The 18,701-nt window shown below is 39.5% G+C and overlaps 1 protein-coding gene and 1 long non-coding RNA gene across 10 annotated transcripts in view; one reads left to right on the top strand and one right to left on the bottom strand.

Annotated features, from left to right (window-relative positions):
* The window catches only part of DLGAP1 (DLG associated protein 1), a 961,867-nt gene that overhangs the window by 516,154 nt on the left and 427,012 nt on the right, over positions 1–18,701 (bottom strand). The window lies entirely within an intron of this gene.
* Positions 1,692–3,897, top strand: LOC141409056 (uncharacterized). The gene is made up of 3 exons (XR_012427311.1): positions 1,692–1,829; positions 1,953–2,050; positions 3,788–3,897. It is a non-coding gene; the product is annotated as an uncharacterized lncRNA (long non-coding RNA).

Raw genomic sequence — 18,701 nt, forward strand, 5'->3', positions numbered from 1 at the left:
ATCAATCTTTAACCAGGGTCCCTGGCTATGCCTGTCCAGGGAATCTAGGAAAGGAGACACATAGGTGCGCGCACACACATGCGCGCGCACACACACACACACACACCCTTCCCTCCCAAAACCTGAAATTTCACCAAGAACAAAGTATATGACTTATAAAGGGCATATAATTTTATATATTTCAGAGAGACATAATACATCAATCAATACATGTAAGATTTACATTGGTTTGATCTGGAAGGGTGGGACAACTCACCCTTTATGTAGATTTAAACATATTCTGATTGGCAGCTGGTTGAAAGAGTTATTATCTATAGAAAGGAATGTCTGGGTTATGATAGGGGATGTGAAGACCTAGGTTTTATCATGCAGATGAAGCCTCCAAGTAGCATGCTTCAAAAGACTGTAAATGTTTCTCCCCAGACTTAAAGTTTGTGTTGATGTTAATGCTGGAGGGGTATCGTGAGACTGTCCAACCCCCCCAGTTCCTGTCATGGCCTGAGCCAGTCTTTCAGGTTAAATTTTAGAGCACCTGGCTGAGGAGGGAGCCCATTCAAATGGTTGTGGGAGGCCTTTGAATTTTATTTTTGGTTTATCGTCCCAAGGTTTAGCTATATGAATAATAATTCTATGCTTTTAAAATGTTAATTCATTCATTCTACAGACTTTCTGAGTACCGTTATGTGCCAGGTCCTGGGCTGAGGAGGAGGACCTCATATAAATCAGGACTTGATATAGTTTGGATATATGTCCCCATCAAATCTCATGTTGAAATACAATCCTTGGTGTTGGAGGTGGAGCCTGTGAAACCGCCTTTGCAAAAATTATAACTGAGGAAATTATGACAGGGAAAGAGACCTGACCTAACCAGCTCCATCTTGCTTCTAACCTCTCAGCTGTCCTTATTTATTCCTGGGTGTAGGCCAAACTAACCTTGGGAAGGAATTTAGTTCATAGTTTAACTTTGAAATAAAGATGATAATAAACCCTCTATTTACCTGGGGACCAGTCTGCCCTTGTAGGACTAACAAATTAGTTACAAGATTAGAAATTACAGTTAGGAGCCATACAGCCTCTGGTTGCGAGTCTGAACCTCCCCAGATTGCTCCTGGGAATAGCATTACTGTTGTAAAGCCTAAGATCAGTGCTGGAGATACTTTGCAGACCCTGTGTTCTGTTCGGATGGACCAGCTGACGCCACCCAGACTGGTAATCTGGCTCAGCCAGCTCTGCAGTCCCACCTATGAACAGTAGACAGCAAGAAAAACTCACTTTGATGCCTTATGATTTCATCTCCAACCCAAGCAATCAGCACTCCCCACTTCCTGAGCCCCTACTTGCCAAATTATCCTTAAAAACTCCGATCCCCAAGTTTTGGGGGAGACTGATTTAAGTAATAATAAAACTCCAGTCTCCTGTACAGACGGCTCTGTGTGAATTACTCTTTTTGTATTGCAATTCCCTTGCCTTGATAAATCAGCTCTGTCTAGGCAGTGGGCAAGGAGAATCCACTGAGCAGTTATACCTGGTGGGAGGTACTTGGGTCATCAGGGCAAATCCTTCATAGCTTGGGGCTGTCCTCCACACAGTGAGTGAGGTCTTGTGAGATCTGGTTGCTTAAAAGTGTGTGGTATCTCCCATTGTCTCTCTTTCTCTCTTGCTCCTGCTTTTGCCATGTGACATACCTGCTCTTGCTTCACCTTCTGCCATGAGTAAAAGCTCCCTGAGGTCTCCCCAGAAGCCAAGCAGATGCTGGTGCTGTGCTTGTACAGCCTCCAGAACCTCAAGAGAATTAAACTCCTCTTTTTTGTAAAGTTGCCCAGTCTCAGGTATTTTTCTTTTCTTTTCTTTTCTTCTTTTCTTTTCCCTTCCCTTCCCTTCCCTTTTCTTTCTTTTCTTTTCTCTTTTCTCTCTTTTTTTTTTTTGAGATCAAGTCTTGCTCTGTCGCCTAGGCTGGAGTACAATGGCACGATCTTGGGTCACCACAACCTCTGCCTCCTGGGTTCAAGCAATTCTCCTGCCTCAGCCTCCCGAGTAGCTGGGATTACAGGTATGGGCCACCATGCCAGGCTAGTTTTTGTATTTTTAGTAGAGATAGGGTTTTCCCATGTTGGCCAGGCTGGTCTCGAACTCCTGACCTAAGGTGATCTGCCTGTCTTAGCCTCCCAAACTGCTGGGATTACAGGCGTAAGCCATCGTGCCCGGCCTCTCAGGTATTTTTTTTATAGCAACACAAGAACAGACTAACATAGAACTCAAATGAATGAATTCTGTCCTCAACTGCAGTTAACTGTAAGGAGGTATTATTACATTTTCTCTCCCCAAGTGAGAAAGACTAATCCTTTAAAACTACCGTAAGTTCTCATTGTATGAGACTCAAGTTGAGCTTTCATGAAGGCTCTCAAATAGAGTTGGTGTTTTTATGGTATTGTTCACATGTTCTTAATTTTGTTTTTTCCTCAACTTTTAAATGTTCAGAAAACTTTTTTAAATATGGACTTTTGATAAGAAAATTTAAGATGATCATGAACTGCATGACATTTTATCATCATCAAGCTATAGAATGCTTCTATGTTGTTTCATTTACTTTGGTTTTACTTTTTTCTCTATTATCTTCTGTCTCTAATCTCACAGCCCCCTCCAACCATAGTCAGCTTTTATAATATATATGAAATATATACTATTTATAATATATATGTTCATCCATTCTACCTTTTACACACACACACACACACACACACAGAAGATGTGAAAAATTTTGGCATTCACTGTGCTTAATTTACATAGATGATACTGTGGTATAAGTATCTTTCTAACTTTTCTTATTCAACACTGTTTTTAAAGATCTACTCATGATGCTACACATAAGCATAAGTGATTGCTTTTTACATTCCATTACACGCCATGCTATTCATACATTGGTAAGTCTACTAACAGTAACAGCTCTACCATGAACATGAACACATCTTATCCTTGAGCACCTGAGTGATTCGTGGAGGGTATATTCAGCAGTAGAATTGTTGGATTGTTGGGTATATCCATACTAAATGTCAGCAAACTCAGTGAGATTATTTTCCCAAATAGCTCTATTAGATTATATCCTCACCAGCAAGGTATCAGGGATTCCATTTCTATATCTCTTCACCAGCATTTGATGTTATGCAACTTTTTAGTTTTTGTCGATCTGATGATTATAGACTGACACTTTATCAATGATTTAATTAGTATTTTCCTAATTTTGAAAGAGTTTGGGCATCTTTTAATATTTACTACCCATTTAGGTTTCTCTTTCTGTGAATTGCCTATTCAGAGATATTGCTTATTTCTTTAGGTTTTCTTTCTTTTTCTCTTTTCTTTTCTTTTTAAAAATGTGCCATATGGACAGTCTTTTTTAAATGCCTTTAACATTTGGAAAACTTTGGACTTTCCTAAGAGCTATACAAATGTCATGGGTAAACTTTTTGCGTTGACTTTGACTTTCAAGAAACCTACAGCCATATCTCACATGTAATCACAGCTGTATTTTCCCTTTCAGCAAGTGTATTCGCATTCTTGTACTTTCTTGGAACCTAATTTTTGCATTCAATGTTATTATTAACTTTATTTTTATGTCTCTTGTCATAACCTAACTCAAAAGATGTTTTGAAGGAGTCAGGCATAAGTGAATCAATAAGCTTATTTTTTTTCAAAATGTTCCAGTTTAATTTAAATTGGTCTTCTAGCTAGAACAAAATGTGTTCCCACTCACCTTAAAGTGACAATAGGCTTCTGAATTCCATGGCTGTAGGTGTCATCTAGTTCAAAAACACATTTTCAAATAGGAGATGGAAGACCACAGAAGTCACCTGAAGCTGTTTAGGAGACACAGGCTGGAGCAAAACTGGAATGGCCTGGCATTAGATCTGGTTTTTCTTTTCTTTTTATTTATTAATGTAATTAAAACAATTTTTGGTTTCTATTTTGCTTAGTAGAAAAGGTTTATATATGGATCACATGTCTGTGTGTGTATCTCTGTGTGAAAGTGTCTGTGTTTTGTAATGCTTATGTATTTTTCTTCCCCTCTCTCATTGGCATTTATCTTGATGTAATTGATGTGAGGTTTCTGGTCTTCATAAATTTCCTATTATTTCTGAAGCTTTGAAAAATTATTAAATCTAATTTAGAAGTGTAAAATTCCAACTCAAACTTTGGAAGTCAAGTTAAAACTCCTCTGTTTGGTAATCTCTGAGATGCTATATACAAATATCATCCTACTTACTAATTGTTCAGCTCTTTTCTTAAATCATACATGAATGACTTGTCAAAGATAAAGTACTGGCATCAGAAAGATTCTCAATATCAGGACTTGAAGGTCATGTTACACCTCAGTCTGGAGCTTCTGAGAATGGACCCCTGATCTCCTATCCTTGTAGAATCCACACTTTCCTGGTGAGGCCTAAACCACAGCTGGGAAGAACCCTATGTTCCTGACCTGGATCAAGGGAATGCTACCCCCACAATGGTGATACTAATACTTTTTCATGGAAACTGGCTTTCAAGTTGAACAAGACCGGCAAAGGGGACATGGCAAATCCTCCTCTTACCACTTATGCTTAGAGTGACATGTCTGTTCATGTTCACAAGTTGGTGTTAAAGCAACTCACATGGCCATATCTGTCTAGAAGGGGTCAGGGGAGTGCAACTCTTTTATGTACCCAGAAAGGGGGAGAAATATTTGGTAAAGACTACTAATGACTACCACCGTCTGCAACCCTCACTTTTTCTGACTATGATTATAAATGATACCCTTTGCCTTTACAGAGTATAGCTGTGCCTAATCAAAGGGCACACCAGCCAGATCTAGAGATGGGAGTGACTTCTAAGGAGCATGGACTTCACCTGGGAAGGTGATGGGCTTGCTGGGGAGCTGTGGAGTTTGAGAGCCAAATGGTTGACTCATGAAACAGTAATCCAGGAGTGAAACAGAAACCAAGCTCTTAGGCAGGCAGTGCTACCAAGTCATCAATATGAAGGGACCAGGCAGAGAGCAGGAGACTCGGATACTGGGGAAATCAGACAAAACAAGAACCCACCTACCTGCCCTCTGTCTTCCTGACTCCCACAAGTACTTTTTGTGCACTTATGAAGTGGCAAGTACTATTTTAGGTTCTAGGGATTTAGCAGTGGAAAGACAAGTGGAGGAACTACAACAATTTAAAAAGTGTCTGAGGACTTGAGCGTACACAGGGGGAGAGACCCTGTCAAAGGTCATGTGTGTGCACTCTACGCTGAGTATTTCATACCCATGGCTCATTTGAAACATGCAAGAACTCAAAGAGGTGAGTACTGCTATTACAAGTTAAGTATCCCAAATCCAAAAATCAGAAATCCAAAATACCCCAATGAGCATTTTTTTTGAGTGTCACATCAGTACTCAAAAATTTTCAGATTTTGGATTTTCAGATTTGGGATGTTAATCTGGTAAGTGGAATGCAAATATTCCAAAATCCCAAAAAATCTGAAATCTGAAGCACTTATAGTCGCAAGCATCTCAGATAAGGGACACTCAACCTGTATAACCATTTTTTCAATGAGGCAACAGTCCTTCAGGGTGGTAACGATTGGCCCATGGTCATGCAATTGATCCAAGTCCTGGTTTTCTGACTCTAAAGGCCATTTTATTTTTGGACAATAACATTGTCATTTTTAACAGAACAAACATATTATAAGTTTCCAGAGTTTAGATCTCTGCTTTCTAAGGTTACTGTTTTCCATCTGAGTTCTGTTTTCTGCTGATAATTACAAAGTTTTGAAAATAATTCAAGCCATATATATATAATTTATAAATACCATACATATATATAAAATTGTTTTACATGACTGCTAAGGGATGCTTCAAAGTGACATTTTTAAAAGCCAAGTGAATATATTGAAGGTATTTTTTAAAAAGTTACTTTGGTTTGAAACAATCTCTTGTTATGATAAAAGTAGTCTCATCTCTCAAATAGACAAATATAGACAGCCATAAGATAATTAAATCAGAACCTGTTTTCTCTTTGCAGGAAGTGAATCTACGTGTCAAGACAGTCCCCGCTCTTTTCAGGCTTATGGTATTAACAGCATCATATCATAAAATGTTGTCAGGTTCTTGGGGCAGCAATAATGCTTTCACTTATAAAATGTGACTACAGTTCTTAAGTTGGTTCCTCTGGACCTCTGTCATCGACACACACAAACATGCACAGTCACTAGTTAGGTTAAGTTGAATTCGGCTTAAGAAGTGCTAGAAAAAGGCTTCTGAACTGTTGAAACCATGCTAGGGGCCAGTTGGTGGATTTTTCACCAAAAGGGTCATATAGATGTCTAGGTTTTTCAGTGTGAGTGTGAGATATCCATATTCTAAAACGCCATTCTGAGCAGGAAGCAAGAAAGGATTGTACAAAGGCTACATTAAAAGTATAACGAAGCCAAATTCTTCCGCTCCAGTTTAGAAGGGGTTTTGCACTTTTCAGGGTGGAATGCTTAAAACTCAAAATTCACAGATCAAACAGGTACACAGGCCACAGGTACTCAGGGGCTGGATGTTACCAAAGGGTTAAAAAAAAAAAAAAAGAAGAGTCGAGAGAACAGGAATTTTCTTTCTATAGCACCATCTATGAGATGGTGCTCTGAGTATAAGCAATCATTTCTGGTTCTCCAGATTGGAAAAGTCATCAGGAGATCACATCATAATCTGTTAAGTAGACAACTATCCTTTAGTGGTGCCAACGTTTCTATTTCTGATTCTTTGGTCACACAGTGACTTTCTGGGCTATGAAATAGTCTATTCAGTGAAACTAGTTATCGTAAAAGACATGCAAAAACCTTTTCACAGTCTTTGTCCTGGAATACACAATTGTAAATTGGCATGCGACTTTCTTTTCTTTTTTTTTTTTTTTGAGACGAAGTCTTGCTCTGCCGCCCAGGCTGGGGTGCAGTGGCCGGATCTCAGCTCACTGCAAGCTCCGCCTCCCGGGTTTACGCCATTCTCCTGCCTCAGCCTCCCGAGTAGCTGGGACTACAGGCGCCCGCCACCTCACCCGGCTACTTTTTTTTTGTATTTTTTTTAGTAGAGAGGGGTTTCAATTCAGCCTGAGAGTATTGTTCCTTTCCAAGGTTTCGGCACTAGCTGCTGTTACTAAGATAGGAATTGTACAGGTGGTGGCTCAGTCCCAAGTGAGGCTCAGCCTGAATAATCTCACTATGCAGAAGTGAGAGCACCTGGGGAGAAGAGACAGGCTCCTTGCTTCCTGGATTACCCCGACTCTACTGCAGCCACAGTGCTGTTCTTGAGTTTTATGTCAGGTGAATATTAACAACAGCAGTAGGATAGGTTACTAGATAGTCAGCATGCTTTTTAGGAAAAAGCACAGAAATTTGGAAGGTTTTTGATATATCCTAACATATGATTTGTGTGATGTCTCTGAGGCTCACTTCCCCATTTAAAAATAGAAATAATGTGGTCTGGTGTGGTGGCTCATGCCTATAATCCCAGCACTTTGGGAGGCTGAGGTGGGAGGATCACTGGAGACCAGGAGTTCGAGACTAGCCTGGCCAACATGGCAAAACCCCATCTCTACTAAAAATACAAAAATTATCTGGGCGTGGTGGTACATGCTTGTAATCTCAGCGACTTGAGAGGCTGAGGCAGGAGGATGGTTTGAATCCGGGAGGAGGAGGTTGCAGTGAGCCAAGATTGTGCCACTGCACTCCAGCCTGGGTGACAGAGTGAGACTCCATCTCAAAAAAAAAAAAAAAGGAATAATGATATGCTCTAGTGAAATTAAATGAGATGGCACACTTGCTTACTTACTTAGTAAGCCCAGAATCTGGGGCATAGTACGGATGCAAAAATGTTAGTTCCCTCATACTCCTTCCCTTCTCTGTAGGAAGAAGTGATTTCGATCATTTATGTTAATACAGATTCCCTTGTTATATAAAATTAAAATTGTAATTTATTTGAGATCAACTTAGAACTTTGTTGTTGCAAAAACAGAGAGATAGCAAAATGTAAGCCAAAAAACCCCTCAGATTATGGTGACTCAGATAATTTGCTTTCCAGCTCAGCAGTGTCAGGTAGAACTTGAGTAATGAGTGACCCTGAATCTGATTTACTTCACTTAAACTGCTTCTTAAAACCATTCTTTGTGGTGCCTTCAAGATGGTTTTGCTTAAGTAGCACGTGATGGTGATATCTTCCTCAAATGGCCCTTGTGATAACGAATCAGTTGCGGTGTCACCTACCTCAACAGAAAGGAAAAAACATTTCAATCTGGAGAAAGATAAAGTGTGCTTCTTTGCTAGAAATGGCTGTAAAGTGCTACCAAGTAGAAAAATCTAGAAACAAACTCAAGGTTGTCGAGAAGATTCTAAAACTCTTCCTTTCCTAGATGAGGGACTGTTATTGCAAAGACAATCTGAGCCCTGTGGATTTTAATCAACATAGGTTACCCAAAATATGTAAATATACAGGGAACTGACTCTCTGTATTTATATAGCTATTCATTACTTTTGTTTGTGACTCTATGCAAAGCATATTTATATAAAACAATACAAAAACACATAACAGACCATGAAAGTAACATGCAGAAAGCAGCATTACCTTGCTCTGCTCTGAGGGGGCATCAGCCTCCTGACTTGGTTGTGCATTCAGGTGGCAACAAATACATTATTATCTGATCTCAGTTTTAAAAAAGCAGGCACAGAGCACATCACGCCAAATGTTGAAATGATCAAACTAAATAGAAACTTGCCTAATATGAACAGCGCTACTCACCATCACATGCTACTTAAGCAAAACTATCTTGAAGGCACCACAAAGAATGGTTTTAAGGAGCATGTACACATGTGTTGAAACACCATACTTTATTCCATAAATATGTACAAATATGTCAATAAAAATAAAATAAAACTCAAAAGAAAAAATGAAATCTGCTATCATCACATCTTTTTTACCTTTATCACATCTAGTCCCACCCCACAGATCGGTTTCAGGAAATGAGGCATTGGTGTAATTACAGACTACTGAAGTTTAACATTTAAGTACTGAACCCTTTTATTGTAAGCATTTGTGATGGGAAGTTTTCTTAAATGCATCACATTATTTCCCTGCTTTGTGAATTAAAAGTGCTAAATGCTATCTAGCCTTTTTTTTTTCTTCCAAGCAAGTAGCATTTTTACTTAATTTTTTTTTTCAAGTATACAATACATTAACAATAGTCCCCATGTTGGACACTAGGGCTCTTGAAGTTGTTCCTCCCATTCAACAAAAATTTTGTATCCTTTGATCATCATTTCTCTAAACCTTGCCTTCTCCATGGTAACCACTCTTTTACTCTCTGCTTCTAAGAGTTTGACTTTTTTAGATTCCGCATGTAAGTGAGATCATGTAGTATTTGTCTTTCTGTGCCTGGTTTATTTCACTTAGCATAATGTCCTGTGGGTTCATCCATGTTGCAAATGACAAGATTTTCTTATTCTTAAGGCTGAATGGTATTCCCTATGTATATATACCATATTTTCTTTATTCATTCATCCACTGATGGATGCTTAGGCTGATTCCAGATCTTGGCTATCATGAATAGTGCTGCAATAATCATGAAAGTGCAAATATCGCTTTGATATACTGACTTCATTTTCTTTGAATATATACCCGGTAGTGGGACTGCTAGTAGTTCTATTTTTAATTTTTTGAGGACCTTCCATATTGCTTTCCATAATGGCTGTACTAATTTACCTTCCCACCAAGGGTTCCCTTTCTCTACATCCATCTAACGGCCTCTTAATGACTCCATTTTTATTAAACAAATAGTTGAGTGAGTAAGAAATTCCAAAATGATTCAATTTCCCCGGCTCATCCTTGTATTTTACACCTGAATGCTAGAGATGTTAAGTGACTTGCTAATGCCCACACAGGTGGATATACCAGGAGCTCACCCTAATGCCTACGTTTCCTAATTCCTAATTTCAGTGGTCTTCCTAGTAGACATAATTCCCAATAATATTGAATTATTGGTCCTTGCTGTTGTTCTCACCAGGCAGGTTCTTTCCTTACATTCAAGTGTGCCCTACTGTCTCTCCTACTTCAGGGTTTTCCTCATTTGTCACCTTCTCAGTAAGGTCCTCCACGATGGCCCTATTTAAATTGGCAACCTCCTTCCACTCATGGCATTCCTTTCGGTTTTCTTTGATTTATTCTTTTCTCTACAGCAATGATCACCTTCTCACATTCTATTTATTGCATTTCCTCTCCCACTAGAATGTAAACTCCATTAAGAAATTAGTATTATTTTTTGAGACGGAGTCTCGCTCTGTCATCCAGGTTGGAGAGCAGTGGCGTGATCTCGGCTCACTGCAACGTCCACCTCCCAGGTTCAAGCGATTCTCCTGCCTCAGCCTCCCAAGTAGCTGGGATCACAGGCACATGCCACCATGCTTGGTTAATTTTTGTACTTTTAGTAGAGACGGGGTTTTACCATGTTGGTCAGGCTGATCTCAAATTCTTGACCTTGTGACCCACCTGCCTCAGCCAAGAAAATATTTTTGTCTGTCTTGTTCATGACTCCATTCCTTGGGCTAGAATACTGCCTGGCAAATAACAGGTGCTCAATAAATATGTGTTAAGAAAATCATATATGGCAGATGCACCTGACAGCAGAAACTTAACTGAAGCACACCCTGAGAATGACCTTATGGGCTAAGAAGAATGTGTGTTCAGAGTTCCAAGTTAAGGAATCCAGGAATGGCCAACCCAGAGATTCATTCTCTTCCGGCGAGGAACATCTGAACCTCCAGCCCATCCCATGGAATCCAGGCCATACAGGGGATTGAGGCCTTTTGTTTTGGATTGAATGAAGGTTACCAAGTGGAGGTAGCTGGCTGGAAGGTGGTAAATGAAAATGCTATGTAAACTGCATGCTTTTGGCTGGGTGCAGTGGCTCATGCCTGTAATCCCAGCACTTTGGGAGGCTGAGGCGGGCAGACTGCTTGAGCCCAGGAGTTCGAGACCAGCCTGGGCAATGGGGTGAAACCCACTGTCTACCAAAAATACAAAAAATTAGCTGGGTATACTGGCATGTGCCTGTAGTCCCAGCTACTCAGGAGGCTAAGATGAACGGATTGCTTGAGCTGGGAGAGGTGGAGGCTGCAGTTAGCCGTGACTGTACCACTGTACTCCAGCCTGGGTGACAGAGTGAGACCCAGTCTCAAAACAAAAACACAAACAAAAAACTACTGCATGCTTTTCACAAACGGTAGCTGTTCTCCTATCCAGCCCATCACCACTGAACCACCCTATGTAAATCCCCTCATTAAACCCTATATCACGTTCACTGGCTCTGGGTCTCTTCTTTGGTCTCTGAAATATGGTGCCTGCCATCCCTATTGAAGTCCACAGGGGTCCACCATGACAAATCACTAGTCTGAATGACCAAAACTTGACAGAGTTTGAGTTCTGAATAAGTCAGTTCAATAACAAAGAGATTTATATGTTATTTTTTTTTCTGCTGGTAGAAAAGGTATACGAAATTATTTGTTCAGCAAAGTCTGGTTTGAAAAGAAAAAGGAAGGTAGAGTTTTAGCTGGTTAATCAGTATCAGAAGTTGACTTCCTATCAGATGATACAATAAAATACGTATTGTATTTACAAACATATTTCTACCAAACTACTGAAAGCATTGGTGACTATACCATCAGCTAAATTTTTAACTAAAATAATGGCCCCATCATGAAAATCCTCTGTAAGTGCACCCGGAAAGGGTACCATCAATGTCTCATTTTGTTCACCTAAAAGCGGTCTCACTGGTTCAACATGGAGCTGTTATGGCCCCTTTAGAGTTAGTTGACGGGAAATAAACAACAGTGTTTGTCAAGGAACCATTTGTTAAAACCACAGGGGTGGCTGGGTAGCTTAAAGAGTCATCTTCAGTAAGGTACATGAAAGAGCTTTACAATAGTCAGTTTCAAAGGAGGATGAGTCTTTGAGGGATCTGTCTGATGATAATGAAAATAAAATGAAGGTTAAAGTGTTCTTTGCAGTTTTTACCACAGGAGATGATTGGAAGGAAACTAACTCCTTCAAGTAAGGAGATGATTCATAAATTACTGACAAGAAAATAGTGCTTCAATTAAAATGATGATGATAAAGACCACAGAGCAAAAAATCATAGGAAACAATATTAAATTCTTTACATATATGAAACCACGTGTGGTGGCTATGGTCCTGTGAACATATACACACAGATAAACTTACAGGTGACATTATGAGTAACAAGCAAAATTATCCCTTTTCTCTAGTTTCCCAGTTTTGATACTTCACATTATAAGGAATAAAATAATAATAAAAACATATTGGTCATGGGGCATGGGTGATATTAATAGTAGTTTACCTAAGGTAACTAAGGAAAACTTGATTCGAATGGAAGGTGATTACTGACATTTTCATACTGACATTTGAAAAGAATTTCCAAAACTGTGGTTTCTTGTATTTTATACAAGAAATATAAATTTGAATATAAATATAATTTATAGATAAATATGAATTTTTAATACAAATATAAATTATAAATATGAAACATAAATATGAATTTGCCAGATAATAACTGCATCACCCACAGACCCAAGGGATGTGAGGTAAAACAAGCTTTGATGTCTTTTGGAGATTCATGATGCAACTTGGAGATTCATGATGCAACATGATGCAAAGGGTCTGAAAATTTCTGTAGTCTACCTATTGATATTGTGAGAAAACCAGTGTTTTACAGCGCACCATTAGCAAACAGTACATTAAGCACACAGATACCTTGGTTTTTCCCTAGTAAAGTTTTGAACATAAAAAAATATAAGAAAACAAGACCTAAGAAAGCTGGGTCAAGGTTTTTTTGTCCTTGAAAGCTTTCTGGGGAAGACTGGCCTTATATCTAATTACTAGGGTCACGAGGTAAAGAGGAAACCTCTCTCCACAGAGAGACACAGCTAAATCAAAGCCTGTCTCTGAAGAGTTTCTGCAGCAGGGCTGGCTAAAATCCAGGGGTGGATGATCATGTCACATTGTTTGGAAACAAGTCACTAGGAAGCCAAAGTTTTGTGGTTTATAGAAGGGAGTTAGGGGCTACGAGGAAGGTTTCTGAGCCCACGTACTCCCATCATATCCTGTACTAGTCATACACCAGTGTTTAAATTGTCTTAAGGACTGTTCTCAACAGAGTGCAAGCCTCTCTGTCTCTGTCTCTCTCTCTACGCTTCTTTTTTTTTTTTTTTTTTTTTTTGAGACGGAGTCTTGCTCTGTCACCCAGGCTGGAGTGCAGTGGCCGGATCTCAGCTCACTGCAAGCTCCGCCTCCCGGGTTTACGCCATTCTCCTGCCTCAGCCTCCCGAGTAGCTGGGACTACAGGCGCCCGCCACCGCGCCCGGCTAGTTTTTTGTATTTTTAGTAGAGACGGGGTTTCACCGTGTTAGCCAGGATGGTCTCGATCTCCTGACCTCGTGATCCGCCCGCCTCGGCCTCCCAAAGTGCTGGGATTACAGGCTTGAGCCACCACGCCCGGCCTCTCTTTACGCTTCTTGATGACAGCAACCATTATGATCACATTCATATCCACAGTGTCTGGGTCTTAGTTGGTGTTGAATAAGTAAATACACATTGAATTAATGACAGAAAGCATGAATAAATTAATGAATATTCTTGTAAGCTACAGAATATTGATACTGGATCAGAGGAACTAAAAATTCTTTCCAAGTGTAGCTCTTAAATAAAACAGTCCTTAATCAATGATATATTTCCATTAGATTGGAAGGCAAAAGAATAATATTCTCAGCCTTTCCCTAGTTTCTGCTGTAATCATTATTTAATTTTAATTTTTATTCATTCATTATTTTTAATTTCACATGATATGACGCGTAAAACATTGAAACAGCTCAGATAAGGCTAACGTGTCTCTTGACCATCACCCACCAGTTCCTACTCAGAGCTGGAAAACTTGGAGTCTGGCACACAAGATTGTCTTCAAGGTCCTATTTTAGGAAATATAAATTACTCTAAATTTTGTCAGTGGCTGTAGAGGATTCCATAAAATGGTTGTATCATAAATTATTTAGTTTTCTCCCCTTGATAGACATTTATGTGTTATCAAGGCTTGCTATTATGGGAAATGTATCAGTGAACATCTTTGCATCCTAGACCAGATACTGAGAAATAAAATTGTTGGATAATTAATTAAAAAATTCAAATATGGTCAAACTGTCATCCAAAGAAATGGCTCACCAGTCTGACATTCCTGCCAGCAATGTAGAGCATACGCATTTTCAATACTTCTGCCAAAATATTTCTATTATCAAATGTAAATTATTTTTTTCCAAATAATTCGGGTGAAAAATGGTACCTTCCTTTATTTTGCACTTTCCTGATTACTACTTAGTTTAGAAACTTTTTTTTTTTTTTGAGACGGAGTCTTACTCTGTTGCCCAGGCTGGAGGGCAATGGCACATTCTCGGCTCACTGCAACCCCTGCCTCCTGGGTTCAAGTGATTCTCTGCCTCAGCCTCCTGAGTAGCTGGGACTACAGGCGACCGCCACCATGCCCGGCTAATTTTTGTATTTTTTGTAGAGACAAGGTTTCACCGTGTTAGCCAGGATGGTCTCGCTCTCCAGACCTCATGATCCGCCAGCCTCGGCCTCCCAAAGAGCTGGGATTACAGGTGTGAGCCACTGCGCCCGGTCCTTCTTTTTTTTTCTTTTTTGAGATGGAGTTTTGCTCTTGTTGCCAGGCTGGAGTGCAGTGGCATGATCTCGGCTCACTGCAACCTCCGCTTCCTGGGTTAAAGCGATTCTCCTGCCTCAGCCTCCCGAATAGCTGGAATTACAAGCACCTGCCACCGCGCCCGGATAATTTTTGTATTTTTAGTAGAGACGGGGCTTCCCCATGTTGGCCAGGCTGGTCTCGAACTCCTGACCTCAAGTGATCCACCCGCCTCGGTCTCCCAAAGTGCTGGGATTACAGGCATGAGCCATGGCACCCGGTTACAACTTTTTATATACTATTTGTCACTGTATCCATTTTAGCCAAGATATTAATCACATTAAAATCATATTAAAAACATAAAAATCATTAAAAACCCACACAAGTCACAACTATAAATTATCTAGTCCTGTTGCCTTATGGTAAGCAAAACCATACCTTTACACCATACCTTTAAAATTCACAAATATATGATTGTCTATTCGGTGGCTTCTGAAAAGATCTCCAGCATTACAGATTTTATAATCTTCCTCAGTAGGAAGTTGGAATGCTTCCTACTTCCCACACTTTTACAGCCAAGTTGGTCACCTTTCTGGACAAACAGGCGTCACTTCAAGAGAACGTCACTTATTTCACTTTGTAGGTGAACCTTGTCTCACTAACATTACCTTCTTGTGTACAGACATGAGGTTTATACTTTCGTAGCTTTTATGCCTAGCACTGTGGTGGGCCCATCAAAGAAACAAATATATCACAAGTGTAACGAATTCAGCAATTCAGTCACAGTAAACTTTCAAATGCCCGAAATCACATACTCTACTTTCCCCTGCACTAAATGCTAATTCTACCATCATTTGAAAAAAAAAAAAGAGTCTTCTTGTACTGTCAAGTAACATAATCATGATCAAGGTAGACAAGACTATAAGAATCTATTGGTAAAAATTAACTATTGACTTATGTGATATGCACAGGAACATCTCCATCTCCTCCATCTCTTTTATCTAAGCAAAACTGAATGGTACAGACAGTGTTTGGGTGAAAGAGAATAAATGGAGATATAAAAACAGTAGTAAAGATACTTGTTACACACACACACAAACACACACACAAACACACACCCCTTGAAGAGTAACTAAATGTAATGCCAGATATTTTTTGAGCTAATAATTTTTTGGAACAGGGATTATTAAGGTAAATACATTATTACAGAAGAAGAAACTTACAGTTCTTTATTATTTTCGAACCTTATTTATCATAAACAATTCTACAGAGTTTTTAAGAAATGAGTTTACTTTTACTTACATAAAATGTCATTATCAAGGAAAAGGCAGATTTCCATTGTAGGCAACTTAATGTTTAGACCCAGTAATAGTGTGTTTTCCTGTTTATTTTATGAAAGTAATTTTCAATTAGTAAGTATAAAAAACCTCTCCCATATATCACTCCTTATTCACGGGTTTGGTGAAAATAATTGAGATAGTTTCAAATTCAAGGAAATTTAAATACTTGAGGTATTTCTACAGAGCTACATTTTACTCTAGTTCACCAAATAATATAACTTGAAATTCTTCCTCCCAGCCTACTTCACTTACAAACAACCTCCCTGAACTTTATAATCATTTATAAAAAAGACTAAACTGAGAATCAAGAGACTGCATTCTAGCCTAGGCTCTAACATTAAACACATGTGTGACGTGATTACTTTTCTAAACTTTTGTGTTTTATTGAGTAAAACAAAAGATTTGGCTAGATTGAGGGATGCAAACTCAATTTCCTTGATTTATCTTCCAATATTAAAAAAGAGAATTCATATGAAGGTAAGAAGTAGTTCAAGTGCTTTTTGAAATCCTGGGTTATCTGGCCACTTCGTACGTTGTCCTACATGTTACCCACCAGTTGAAGCCTAGGCGCAATTTCTACCTGTTGGTTACGGACTCCCCCGTTCACCGGAGTCCCACTTGGCCTGTTTCATTTCTTTTTATGCACAGTAGACAATAAACTCATTCAAATGTGCAACTAAGAGCTGGACAAAAGTCTACAGAGACTTCATGTTCTAAAATTCAAAGATTTAAGCTCCCAAAGGACTCATTGGTGAGATACCAGGAAAGACTCATGACTGACGTGTCCAAAACTACTCAGCATCTTCATGCTTTCTCCCTGTCTCTCAGAGACTCAGTTATAGGTTTCTCTGGAAGGCTGCCTCCTCCTCCCTCCCCAAAGGCCTCATGGGTCTCTCCAAGCTTTGCCTTTTGCGCCTACCCTGTGATTCTAACCTTACCATTTTAGATACTCTCCTCTGGCTTCCAGATTTTGTTCTCCACCTTCTTAGTGAACTTGATATTTCAGTAAACTTTTTCTGCAAGGCTGCTTTGCCAAGGATAGAAAATCTGGATTCTTCTTGGTTCAGACAGGCAGCTGAGGACCAGTGCTGTCTAATCCCCCACTTAGCCATGGCTCCTAAGGACCCCAGCCTCTGACACTGCCCAGCCCACTGCCCAGCCCACTGCCCACAATGGGGTGGCAGCACTAGAGGTATGTAGTCGCCATTATACAGAGAAACTTTCAAACCTGTTTCTGAGATTCATTCACAAAACTCTCTCCATTTTGCATAAAAGACAAAGAAGCCCACAGAAATGAAATGATTTGCTTGGTTTCAAAGACAGATTTTGGACATAGGGTTTTTTTTGCTTTTTTTTTTTTTAGACAGATTATCCCTCTGTCACCAGACTAGAGTGCAGCGGTGCCATCTTGACTCACTGCAGGCTCCACCCCTCCCGGGCTCACGTGATTCTCCTGCCTCAGCAGTCAAGCAGCCACCGCCACACTTTTTCGTATTTTAGCGGAGATGGGGTTTCACCATGTTGACCAGGCTGGTCTCCAACTCCTGGTCTCTAGTGATAACGTCCGCCTTGGCCTCCCGAAGTGCTGGGATTACAGGAATAAGCCACCACGCCTGGCCTTTTTTTTTTTTTTTTTTTTTTTTTTTTTGCTATTCTTGACAAGAGGACAAAGAACTTGAGCACAGAAAGCAGGATAATGGCCTGAAAGCTGGTAAAAAGTCACCATGTCCGTAGAGGAACTGAGTTTGCTGGAAGAAATAAAGGAGGGAGGAGGTGGGCTGGGGGCTGAGAAACCCATCACTAATGGATAACTATGCCTTAGCACCCACCTGAAGAAATTTATGTTATTATTTTATTAGGCATCAATAAGAATCTGTAAAATTCTCAACGGCTTTAGTTAGCTTAGCATGTTAAGTCAAAGTGACTTCAAGAAGCTTTGGAAGCATAAATTATTAGACAGAACCAGCCTTCATATATTTAACATTAAAGCCACTAGAAGGAACACGATGTCTCTAGAAGTCTATTAATTCTGGCCCCAACTCAAGATTTTTCAGCACAATCATGGAAATATGTGCTTGAATAACATAAAGCTAATTATTGTTTTGTAGTGACTAGCCACATGGCCAATTAATATTTTCTAACCTCAAATTTTGAAGTATGTCAGCTTTTAGAAAGCAGTCTGTTCTATTAAGTTCAACTTCTATTAACAGCATTTATACTTCACTATTATTTCTTCTTTATTTTGCCTGTCTCACTCACTTCAGGTATTCTTATCGAAATATGCCATATGGCCAAATATCTACACTCAAAATTAGACCTATAATTTCCAAAATGTAATTGGCAGAAAACTATTTCTGTTATCTGTATAAATTTTTACTTAGCTGTCTTATTCCATTGGATTAAAATTTACTTTCTTTATGACCGCAGAGAAAAGAATACCTATTAAATTACAGGCCAGGAGTAGTGGCTCATGCCTGGAATCCCTGCACTTTGGGAGGCTCTAATGATCCCAGAATTTTGGGAGGATGAGGTGTGAGGATCCCTTGAGACCAGGAGTTTGAGACCAGCCTGGGCAACATAGGGAGATCCCGTCTCTACAAGTTTTTTT

The sequence above is a fragment of the Macaca fascicularis genome, chromosome 18 (genome assembly GCF_037993035.2).
Source record: "Macaca fascicularis isolate 582-1 chromosome 18, T2T-MFA8v1.1".
Classification (NCBI taxonomy): Eukaryota; Metazoa; Chordata; class Mammalia; order Primates; family Cercopithecidae; genus Macaca; species Macaca fascicularis.